The sequence below is a fragment of the Sorex araneus genome, chromosome 1 (assembly GCF_027595985.1).
Source record: "Sorex araneus isolate mSorAra2 chromosome 1, mSorAra2.pri, whole genome shotgun sequence".
Classification (NCBI taxonomy): Eukaryota; Metazoa; Chordata; class Mammalia; order Eulipotyphla; family Soricidae; genus Sorex; species Sorex araneus.
In genome coordinates, this window is record NC_073302.1 from 342748850 (window position 1) to 342762064 (window position 13215).

Genomic DNA, 13215 nt, shown 5'->3' on the forward strand with positions numbered 1-13215 from the left:
AAGGAAGAATCCTGGCCAGCAGCATCATACACCAGAGAATGCTCTGAACCTGAGACCTGGCCAATAACACCGGGGTGCCCCAGATGGAGAAGTTTTCCCACCTTCTCAAGATGGAATCCCAGTGACACTGAGCTTCTAACATGGATCTGGTATGTGGGGACCAGGACAATTTCTCCAAACTGCATGACAGCTTACATGGCCGTGTGACCTTTCCTGATATACAAAAAAATGTTGAGGCACAGCTCCTTCACCCCTGAATGGCCATGATCCCAGAGGCACACAAACCAATCTCGGAATGCAGTGGCTGCTGGCAGAAATGCTCCTAGACTGTAAACTAAGCTACAGCCCTGTGCAGCCCCAGGAGAGGAAGGGATTTTGTCCCTCAGCCTTTTGCCCTTTGCAGCAGCATGGTGACCGCCACCTTTCAGAGCTAATTGGACAGAGAGGTAGGAGCTTGCAGTGATGGGGCACGTGAGAAATCTCGCAATGGGGGGCAGAACTGGGCTTTCTCCCCACCAAAACCAGACCCCGAGAGGCTGCCCACGAATGGCTCCTCCACTCCTGAACAGCCATGATCCCAGAGGCACACAAACCAATCTCAGAACACAGTGTCTGCTGGCAGAAATTTCTCTGGACTTAATTACTAAAAGACCAGAATTCCAAAACCGCGTGGCTGTGCGACATCATATGCTCTCATTATCAGCAATAGAAAACAAATCATCTAATGCTGCCTTTTTGGCAGGTCAGATTGTTGGGGGGAAGTTCCAAATATATAATAGTGGGTTTTCTTTTGAAAATTTAATGTAATCAAAGTAAAGAGAGAGTAAAGTGAAAATCATCTGCCACACAGCCGGGGTGAGGAGTGGAATAGGGGGGTATACTGGGGTTCTTGGTGGTGGAACATGTGCACTGGTAAAGGTATGGGCGTCTGATCATTGTATGACTGAGACTTAGACATGAAAGCTTTGTAACTGTTCTCATCGTGATTCAATTAAAGAAAAAGAGTTAGAGAGAGGTTAAAAAAAAAAAAGAAAAATCAAAGGGACAAAGAGCCAGTGGGTAACACACCGTGAAAGAAGGGCTTGACGCCCAAGCAGCAGAGTATGCAGCAGAGTATAGTGACAGATCAGAGTATAGTGACAGAGCAGTGATGGACTTCAAGAAAGAGAACAACCAAGATGCCATGAACGCTATATGAGAGTACCAGGAAGAAACCTGTGTGAGTCTGTGACATAGAGTATTCATGATCAAAAATTACCTTTTTTCTTAATTATTTTTAGGGGGGCACATCTGGCAGTACTCATGACTTTCTCCTGGCTTTTTCTCAGGGATCACTTTTGGTAGACTCAAGGGACCATATGGAGTGGCATATATCAAACCTGAGTCAGTCATGTGCAAGGCAAACATCCTATCTGTTGTACTAACATTCTAGCATTCTGGCCTCTGAAAAACTATCTTCTCAAAGCCATTGAGAGCAAAGTTATAACTCATAAACATCAAAAGGTTTGCAAATATTTTATAAATCAGTCAAGAATCTACTTGGAATAAGCCCATTCATAAGCACATTTGCACAGTGTCTATATGTGTCTGTTTGTGTTGTGTGTGTGTGTGTGTGTGCGCGTGCTTATCTGAAAAGAAAATAATTCCTTGTATGTAGATCAATGAGAACGTGTTATCTCTGGAGAATTCATCATAAACAAATACATAGATCTCATGGCAGACCTTTGATACAAGTAGCCGACTTGGTGCAGACAAGAAGAAACAGGTGGAAAGAAGGATTTAAAAGATTTAGATGTAAATTAAGATGAAAATTCAAACCTATTCTCCTTCATCCTTAATTGGCAACCTTTGGTTTCCTGGTCAGAAAAATCTAGAGAGTGACAACCAAATCAAAAGCAGTCAGAGGAACCCCATGCAAAGAAAAACTAGAATTTTGTTTATATTATTTACTTCTAAATAACCATTGAAATATTGGGAGTTATTCTTTTCTCCAAACATTTTTTTATCAACTTTATAAAATCATGTGATTATGAATATATAATATGTATATATAATTTATATATTATATATTTTTATATACATATTATATAAGAATTCCTAGAAGAATTCTTAATGAGAATAGCTCCCCTGAGAGTAACAAAAGCAAAATTTTATAAGAGGGAAATAGTAAGATATAAAAGGGACACTGGAGTTTTAAAATCTCAATGCATATATATGTAGCAACTGATCAAGTTGCACAGTTAATACTTATTTTGTATCATTTGAGAATAATAGTTAAAAACATCACTACCTTTAGGTAGTAAAAGCATAGCTTGTTTGGACTCCTTAAGAACTAGCCAATTAGTGTCAATATCTAGGTGCTCTAAAAAGCTAAACCAAATAAGGCAATTCTCTCCCCTCTCACCACATCATAAGGTCATTGCTGTAGAAGTATGTTTTTGTTAGTATGTGCAATCTATAAAAATAAGGAAATGTTTAAACGTAGTGTTTAAAATTCTTACCTTCCATTTGCTGCTGCCCAGGCTCTCAGCATTTAATAAGATTTAAAATTAAGCCTTCAACTTCTCATAAAGTCTCTTCCTTTGCCCAGTGTCCACTATTCTATATCTCTGTTTCTCTTGGCTCTTGTGAGAGTAAGCACATTTTTTCTTGTGGTTAGCTTATTGCAACACCTTTAAGTGTCCCAAAGCTCAGGCAGCCTCGAAAGCCCTTGATGCAAGTGCAGAGTCCTTCACAGGCCACGAGAGATTTCCCTCTTTCCTAGAAATGCTTTTACTTTTTTTGTTTCTGTGGAGGCCAGCTCAAGGCCAAAACACTGTATGCGCTTATAGCAGTTGGGTGGAGAGAAAAAGATGAGATGGAGGAAAGGTGAAGATGAAGTTCCAAAACAGTGACTTTAATTGCTTTTGCCTGTCAAATAGAGTTGGATAGAAAAGCAAGATAAAAATGAGCAAAGCACTATTTATTATTGAAACCAGTCTAGTAAGTGATTATAATGGAATCATTCATGATCTAAACTCTTCCATAAACTCCCCAAATTGTAGCTTTTACATTGCTTGACTATTTATTTAAGTTTTATCATGATACTGACTAACATTCATATTACACTTATAACATCATTGAGTCTCTAGGGAGGTCTGGAATGAAACATAAACTCTACTATGTAAACTAATTAGAAAAAACCTCTTTGTCCCAACCAGAACTAGGGAAGAAATAAAAATACATAGTAAATCTGTCAAATTTAATATGGTTGGCAGAGGAAGACATAAATAGGAAATGGTGCCAGTAGACATTATTTGGGGAAAAAAATGAGAAAAAATTCCAGCATCTTCTCTCCATGGGTAATAATGGACTTCCAAGGAATTACCCACTGACAGATCTGGAAGTCTTTGCAAAGGAAATACTTGAGGTTCCTTGGAGTTAGGCAATCTGGGTCTTTTGATTAAGCAATAAGTCAGTGAGCACTGGGGGTAAAGCAGAAACTTAGGATTTAGACTGGTCTGCCAGTTCCCATCAATTTCACTCTTGTCTAGACCACTCCATTTAGAAATCCCACTAAGCTCTTTGGCCTTAGGTTTCCCATCTCTGAAATTATTAAACAGCCCCTATTGTTAAGGATTGTGTGGAAATTGTGATGTAATTCAGTTATAGTTTTACTCTGCCTTAGAAATATATATATATAAATGTATGTATCATATATATAAATGTATATGTATACATAATATGTATTATGTGTATATATAGGTCTGGAGCAATAGACAGCGGGTAGGGCATTTGCCTTGCACACAGCCGACCTGGGTTTGATTCCTCCACCCCTCTCAGAGAGCCCAGCAAGCTACTGAGAGTATCCCACCTGCATGGCAGAGACTGGCAAGCTACTGTGGTGTATTCGATATGCCAAAAACAGTAGCAACAAGTCTCACAATGGAGACGTTACTGGTGCCCGCTGGAGCAAATCGATGAACAACAGGACGACATTGCTATGTATGTATGTATATATATATATATACATATATATATAATATGTGTGTGAATGTGTGTGTGCGCGTGTATGTGTGCATGTTTGTGTATCTTGATGCTGGAGTTGGAGGGTCAAAAAATCTCATGCATATAATCTAGTCATGTTTCCTCCCTAAATTACTGCTCCCTAATCTACATTCCAAATCCATAATTCTAAGGGTACACCTTTCTTTTGTATTCACTACATGTTACTCTGATTTACCACATTTTTATCTATTTTAGACAGGGAATTACAGAATTATAATTTAAATTCATTCCTGACAGATGCTCAAGCAAGTTCTTTCCTTTTTCTCTTGTGACTGCCATAGGGTCAATCCTGGTAGGTAGACATTGTAAAGGGTGGCACACTTTGTAGAGTAATATTTTACAAAGGATATAAATTCTCATTTACCAAGCAAATAGATGAAACTTCACTTTTATGTAAGAGAATTTACTTTACATTAAAATTACTAAAGTCTTAAACAAAATGGCAGAAAATTACATATCATTTTTTACCCAAATTGCACACATTTTAATAACCTCTTTCCCTGTATGTGAGACTATATCTAAGTTTGTGTATAGGGAATTTCTAATAATGTTGCAAAAAATATTTAAAATTTGATTTGAAAACTAACCTGTTTTTTATCTAAAAATGTTCAAAGTTATATTCATGCCATAGAATTTGTTGAAATATATAATAAGAAGACACAATTAGAAATTCTTAATCCTATTTTTGGTATATAATCTATTTTACTCCTCAATTTTTACTACTGATAGTTGTAGGGTTTGCTTAAAAATGGCATGCTTAAACATAAATGGGTCTTTACATCAGATGGTCTGGATTTCTGTATGTGTTTCTTTGAAATCCTACCACCACCAGCCTCAGAGAGAACAGGATTTCCTGAAAGCTGTTTGGTACTCATAAGTATATTCTCCCTCTGTCATTACTATTTTATAATTAAAGAATAAGTTTTCCAACCTACCTTATATTCTCATTAATTTTTACTGTAAACTCTAATACCTTAAATATTTTGTTATCTCACTTTCTTTGCTTCAAAAATGTCTAATAAACTGAATGAGTAACTTTTAAAATTAATTTGGGCATTAAATAATATTCGTGGTTCAACATTTTCAAATTATCAGATGGCAGATACTACACAAGCCAAGGAAAATCAAGTAATGCAAGAAACAATCTTTATCCTCAAATATCTCAACATAGAATATTAAAGACAAAAGGTAGCAATCCACTGAGACAATAGTGGATGGAAACAGAGATTGCAGTGTATTGTGATAAAATTTTGTATGTATGCAACCCCATCATTAGCAGCATTGTAAGTCTGCATATCTAAAATAAATGCAAATATGGTCAATCAAACCATGCAATGAATCAGAAATATATTTCCAGAGTATTATAGATTCAGAATATAGCTTAGGGAACAGAGGCTTGGAGACAAAAAACTGGTAGATTGCATGCCTGAGACTTTTCACCCTCCAATCCCAGCATCATAACACAAATATACGACATCAAGTTCTAGGGCAGTGCTGGAAGCCTGCTTTATGAGCGGAGGGGAGAAGACAGATGGAATAGAGAAGGGATCACTAAGAAAATGATGGCTGGAGGAATCAGTCGGGGTGGGAGATGCATGCCGAAAGTAGATAATGGGGCAAACATGATGGCCTCTCAGTGGCTGTGTTGCAAACCATAATGCCCAAAAGTAGAGAGGGAGTATGGGGAATATTGTCTGCCATGGAGTCAGGGGGAGGGTGGGAAAGGGGGGTATATCGGGAATATTGCTGTTGGGAATGTGCACTGGTGAAGGGATGGGTGTTTGATCATTGTGTGATTGTAACCCAAACAGGAAAGCTTGTAACTATCTCACGGTAACTCAAAACAATTTAAAAAAATAATTTAAAAAACCTATGAATTACTAATTACCAACATAATTTCCATGCAGCCCTTAACAATAGAATTATTTAATCAGTTTCAGAGATGGGAATCCAAAAGTCAAGGGCTGGCTGGCATTTTTAAATGTAGTAATCTAGACAAGAGTAGAATTGATAAAAGCAGGCAGATCAATCTAAATCCAAAATTCTTGTTTTATGCCCAATGCTCATTGAAATACTGCTTAATCAGAAGACCCAGATAGCCCAAATCCAAGGTACTTGAAGTATTTCCTCTGCAAGGGCTTCTCAATCAGCTGTTGAATAATTCTTTAGAAGTTCATTATTACCGTAGAAGGAAGGTGTTCACTGTGAAATATTTCCATCTATTGTGTTCACTGTGAAACATTTCCATCTATTGTTCTAAGCAATGCTAAAGTGAAAGGGATGACTAATCTTTATTTTTCCTCAGATTCTAAACTTGCAAACTTTCACCTTCAAAATTATATTGTATTGCAGATCATTCTCCTATCCATTAATCCATTCTTCAAACATTTATGGGATTTTTTGTCTGGGTACATATTTTTGGGGTACTGCTTTTATAAAACATGTTGGTAAAAAGAAAATAGACATTGAACTTAGAGACAAAAAGATATAATGAACTTTTTATATATAAAAAGAAAAACTTGTAATAGAGATAGAAAATGAGGCAGATGGCAACGTACCTCTTTATGGTGGGTAGTTTAAGTTGTCTTTCACAGTCACTATATATACTCATTAATTTTTTAGTGAATAATAGAGTCACCCTCTAGAGACCTTATGGAAATTTTATGGAAACATCAATAGTATCTACTTCTCCCTGGACTCATTTGCCTTTTTTTCAAAACACTATCAAATGTTGGTAACTCATCTATGATTCAGTAACTGATATTTAATTACTGTTCACTAAATCATTTACCCTAATAGAGGGAAATACTATAAAATATTCTAATGATATATTCTCATGATACAACTATTGGTAATGACACAAAGTTCCTCAACAAATAAAAGAAATGAAAAAGTATTTAGAATTATGACAAAATGATAAGAACAAAATTAATTATAGTCACAACTTATTGATCATTTATTAAAGTCAAGTTCTGTTTGTAGCTGGTACATTTTTTTTTCATAAGTTTTACAATAACCTTGCAAAAAAAGCTTTATGTAAATTGAAGAATTTGGGGTTCAGAAAAGTTTTGTGGTTTGCCTACATTCGCACAGTACTCAAATAAGAATAATTTATTCTCCCACATAATATATGTGATGTGTTTTCCAATACTTCCAATCCAATATCTTTCACCTGTCCACTCTTTTCTGTCTATCAATTTTGACCATCAGTTCTCCATCATTTACAACCTGTGCTCTAAAATGCAAAAGAAGTGGCATTATTTATTTATTCAATTGTTTATTGTGTTTGGATTTGAACCCCAGGTCTCATGCATGCAAGTTACATTGCTTTTTATTCATGAGACACATCCTTGTCCCGGATAACACTTTTTAGTGTGTTGGGAAACAGTTCTATATAGTTCTAAGACTATTTCATTTCTCCTTCAGCAGAATAGCATTATATCATATCTAGAAGATAAACAGAGGGGAAATACTGAAAGGGTAAAATCCTGAAGGGGTTATAAATGATTTCTTATGTTTCTCAAGTGTTCATCTTTTTCAAAAATGATATTCTCTAATAAAGTTTTCAAAGCAGCTAAAAGAGAATAATATTATTAAAAGATAATATATTCATTGCTTCATTTTTCACAAATTTCAGGTTCTTCCAGGAGGCTGGCACTCTCCTGGGCATTAGAGATGAGAATAAAAGATTTAAACCAGAGGGTTTTAAGGAATAACAACAAAATATGTGTCCCAGATATTAACCATCTGCCAAATACGATTTATTCTATGTGCCCATACATAAACACCCAAACACATACACATGCATCCATATTCACATGCATGCAGTACAACATATTACATTATTATTTTAGGCTTCACTTGACCTGAATTATTCAGTATTTTATTAATTGACAACATGAGAATAATATTTAATTTGAGCAAGCTTATACTATTAATAAATTAAAGCAGCATCTTAAGATATCTTAACCTACATTCAGACTCCACTTTTTCCTTATATAATAAAATTCCTAAGAAAAAACATATGTGACAAAATATATTTTTTTACAAAGAAGGAAAGGTAGAGACAAGCAATATTGAGAATAACAAGCCAAAGGAGGAATAATCCCTTTATATGTGTGTTCTCTTTATTCATGTTTCTGTTGTTACTCCAACATATTTTTCTAATGATGTCTCTTACTATCTAATCCACAAAAGAACTTTTGAAATTTGTCTTTGTAACTCTATTTCATTGGAAAATAATGTATACAAGGGCAGAGCCTGGTAAGCTACCCGTGACATATTGGATATGCCAAAAACAGTAACAACAACATGCTCTTTGTGTTCCTGGAGCGTGCAGACACCATTGGGTTACACTAGCACATGACAGGAACAAATGAAGACATTACTGGCACCCGCTTGAGCAAATTGACAAGGAACAGAATGACAGTGATACAGTAATACAGGGGAGTCAAGTGTTGTAACAATAATGTGAGGGAAGCTTTAGGGAAGGCATGCATATCAGCATGTTAGCTCCCTGACCTCCATGGTTAGCTGCTTATCTTGGCTATGCCACTCTGAGGTAAAGATTTAGTTATACAAGAAGGCAACGGAGAGAGATCCTGCTACAAGGGAGCAGAAACATTTTCATTAAAGACAACTTCTCCCGAAGCAACCCAGTGGGGGAAGCTCCAACTTTCAAGACTCTGAGAGCTTAACTGCTTCTGAAGTCATAGCTTGTTCAGTCTTCTAGCACTAATGTTTGCTTACCCTGGGCCGGAGTCTATCCACTAAATGAAAGATCCATTGTGTCAAAGCATCTCTCCTCTTTGGCACTAGTTGGCTGACACAACTGATTAACTCAGTGCAAAACCTCCAATAATGTCTCCAAATGTCTAAAGGTAGCAACATACTTCTAGCAAGATAGAGTTTCAAATCATGCTCTGGGTGATGCTGTTGAAGGGCCAGAGATGATAGAGAGTCTCTGTCATCTGCCACTTTTTTCTAAGGTGGTTTCAACAATGTGTGACTCTTGCCATCATGAAAAATAAATCTTGATTTATTTTTTTTGAGAAGTATAGTTCTCAGAGCCCATTTTAGGCTGAGTCCATTTTTACGTACTGACTTTAAGTGTGAATCAACTTTATGCATGGACTCAGAGAAAATGATAGTTTATATGTGAGAGAGATCTCAGTAATTTTACAGCATAGTGGTCCTTTATTTATTTGGAGGCAGGGAATGCTCCCAAGCAGTGTGAAGGGTGAGTGTGTGCCACACAGAGGGGTCCTCAGCCAACCAGGCAAGCAATTCAATAGAAGGACCCAAGGACCCAGTATTGCTTAGGTAGCGTGCTGCTGGGTTAAGTCTTGAGGCCCCCAAGACCATAAGCCGAGGTTCTTGAGGACCTCAAGGACTGTATCCAGCAACATTTAGGGAACCTTGTAGCATCAGGAGCATATTAGGGTCTGCTAAATGGGAGCCATGTACCATAGCCTCTACGCAATATATCGTGACCTTCTTTTTCTTTCTTATTTAAGCAATTAAATCATCTCTTCACCTCTTAAAGTACTCAACAGATAGTAATTCATCATTTATCTTCTGTATATGGCACTAATGCTTAAAATAAGCCAATGTTCATCTTGAATCTTCTGTTCTATCGAAGATATGTATAAAATAAGAGATACATATGCAAAATTAAAAATGAATGTTGGATAATAAAGAATGGAGTACAAGGTAAGATAAACAGCTTATGGTAGGAAAAGAAAAGGGTTAATTTCTAAACAAAGAAGCAAAGTAGATATCATTGAAAAGAAAATGTTAGCAGGCATTTTGAAGAGGTGACATTTCCTATTTTGGTATGTGAAGGATGAGACATCTAGGTAGTAGAGAAAGGCAGAAGAAAATTCAGCTTCCTGCCTGAGCAGTGGAAGCCAAGTGATGGACAAAATGCAGAAGGAGATGCCAAAGTGGTGAAGTGTCTGCTCCTCCAGCATCTGGATGAATCTCATGATATTGATTTTATCTTTTGTTCCGAGTTAAGAAAACACTCAAGAAAGGAATGACATAATTTGACTTACAGCTTACAAGTATTTGGCTGCTGTGAGAAAAGACTACAAGACTAAAGACCCAATCAAGGAAGGCATGTTTCTTCATCTAGGTGGGCAATTCTAATAATGATCTTGAGGGCTAGATGAGTGGTACTATGATTCTGGGTACATTTTGACAATTTATCCAATATAATATTATGAAAATTCTTCCATAAATTTTTTTACTCATTTCCCCCATATTATTTAGATTTTAAGTATCACTAAATGCAGAAGACTGGTAAAAGAGCAGAGTTGAGCAGAAGGTAGGTGTTTGGTTTGGGATTTGATTATGTATTAGACATGCAGAGACATCAAGTGCATAGGTATCTCCCAAAAATATTTGTTTGAAAGTCTAGTAACTAAGATATAGAGAAGAGCATTGATATAATTACAGTGGAGCATGAACGGCCAGTGGAATGATGTTCTCTCCAAGCTTACTATGATTCTTTCTATGAATCACTCAGAGACATCTTGGTTAACATCTCAAAGAAAATTAGGTAATTTATTCAGCATCCTCACTTACGAATTTACAAATTTGAGAGTCCCACAGTGATATGGATTTGTAGATGATTACCCATTCAATTCATGACACAATCAGACCTTTAGCTCTGGATTCTTTTCTATCATTATCAACATTTCCACATTGTCCTTGAGAACTCATTCCAGACCAACTTTGGTAGAACAGTTAAGTTTTAAAAAGTCTTTTTAAGTGCCACTAGAGTATTATTAAAGTCTGATTTTTCAAATAAAGTTTTTAAGAGAAGAAGCTAATAACAAGAACAACTAAATATTAAAAAACAGTGACACAGTCACTAAAAACAAAATAGCTAACCTCTGTCACTACCATTACTCATAGCTGAAAGCTATTAATTGAAAAAAAATAAGAAAGCACTTAGTGTTAAATAATGAAGAGGAAAAATACAAATGGTTAGGAATTTGACATCAGTTTAGCAAACATACATACCAATGATTATGCTTTGAAGTTCTATAGTTTCTTAACTTACTTTACATCAGAACTGCCAAAACAATTTAAGCACAAAATACTTTGCCTTTAGGATTTTCTTAGCTAAGGGTTTCAATGAAGACTTGTGAAGGAAAATAAGATTACTTGAAAATGTTTCTTTGTTCCTGATGTTTTTCTTGTAATATTACTCTTCTACTTTCTTTTGGTATCTCCAAATAATCTTCACTTTGAAGAAGGAGCTGATGTAGCTTTCCAGAGAGCTAAGTTGGCTTTGGAGGGCAGAATGTTCCCTCTGGAGGAGAAAATGAATGATCCTCTATTCCCCATAAACTAAAATAGACACATTAGCACCGTTTTACACATTTTAAAAGGTTTTTTTATACATCTATACTAAATAGTCATGATTATTTGCCTCACTTTAAATCAGTTAATTTCAAAAGGATTCAGTCAATGTTTGTTGCATTACAGATATATGTCAGAACCTTTACCAATCACCAGAGAGCCTTCCAGAAATACTTTCTAAAACAGTAAATTAGGGATTGTGCTAAAGGAAATCAGAGGGGGATATGCAAAAATTTGAGGCACACGAAAAGGAAACAACTAATATTGGGACAAGGAACTGGAAATCATAATTACCAGAGATGGTTACAAAGGGGAAGGTTTTCCTGTCACTGTCACTGTATCACTGTCATCCCATTGCTCATGGATTTGCTCGAGCGGGCACCAGCAACGTCTCCATTTGAGACTTGTTACTGTTTTTGGTATATTGGATATGCCACGGGTAGCTTGCCAGGCTCTGCCGTGCGGGCGAGATATTCTCAGTAGCTTGCTAGACTCTCTGAAAGGGACGGAGGTATCTAACCCAGGTCGGCCGCGTGCAAGGCGAACGCCCTACTTGCTGTACTATTGCTCCAGCTGGTGAGGTTTTCCTAGTCACTGGTCATTTGAAATTCCACTTAGGAAGAGCAGAATAGATTCAGTTTGTCAAAAAGTGACCAAAAAAAGGTGATTTTTTTTTGGTATTTGGTATCAGTCTGTATTGTGAAGGCCTTTCCACATCATAAAAAAATAATATGAGGTTCATCCTTGAAGAATTTTAGGCCAAAGACAAGTGCAAACAGTTCCTTTAATTTTTTTTTCCTCTGGTGGTGACACAGTGCATTTGGGAGGAGACAAACTGAAAGTCAGGAAGACCTGTCAGAAAGCAGCAAAAAAAAAAATATCTGAACCAGAGATGTACAGTGAGGGCATCTGGAGAGAGAGGAAGATCAAGATTCAAGATATATGATCTTCTAATGAGCCCAAGTTAGCTGTGAAAGTACAGTGATCCTGCCCCTTTGTCATAGACTCTGTTTTTGTTTGTTTGTTTGTTTGTTTTAAACAGTAGTATCAGTTTGGTAAAGCCAAAGAGCATAGTAAAGTGTAAAATATTGCTAATCACCTCAGGCTGTGTCCTGGAATCACCATGATGAGTACTTAAAGCCATCCTCAGCCAGGCGCTAAGTCAGACTCCATAGAAATGCTTAATGGCAATAATAAAAATAATACAGCCCTCTAGAAAGGCAGAAATGTATTTGAACATATGGACTTTATTAGTTGCACAACTTTCCATCAGGCTCCCCACAATCATTTTGACAGAACAGTGACGGAATACATCAGCTAAGTAGAACACATCGTCAAGATGAGGCAATGGGCCTGGGACTTTGTATTCGACCCTGAAGTATACTGCCTGAGATCTTTATATTTAGCGCAAACATGCTGGCCTTTGTCTCATAATCTTATTTGGGCCTTTTAATTTTCTTTTCAACATTCAAGCTGTAAATGTTCAAAATACTATCTCAATCTTAGACTCATTTCCATGCTCACACTGAATCTCTGATTACAAGACACCACAAATACAACTGTTACATGTCACCTGAAGAGCTGCTCTGAGAATAGCAGAAGCAATCATAACTCTGAACCTAGTGTGTTTTGTTCCCTTTTATATATTTGCTTTTTCTTTTAATCTGCTGTCTTCTCAAGGGATTTACCCAAATAATTTTCTGCCTTTTAAGACTACAGTTTGCATGTTACACATCACTCAATGACTTAGTTCTTGGTGTACTAATTCACTTTCGATTTCCTCCTTTATTACCTTGA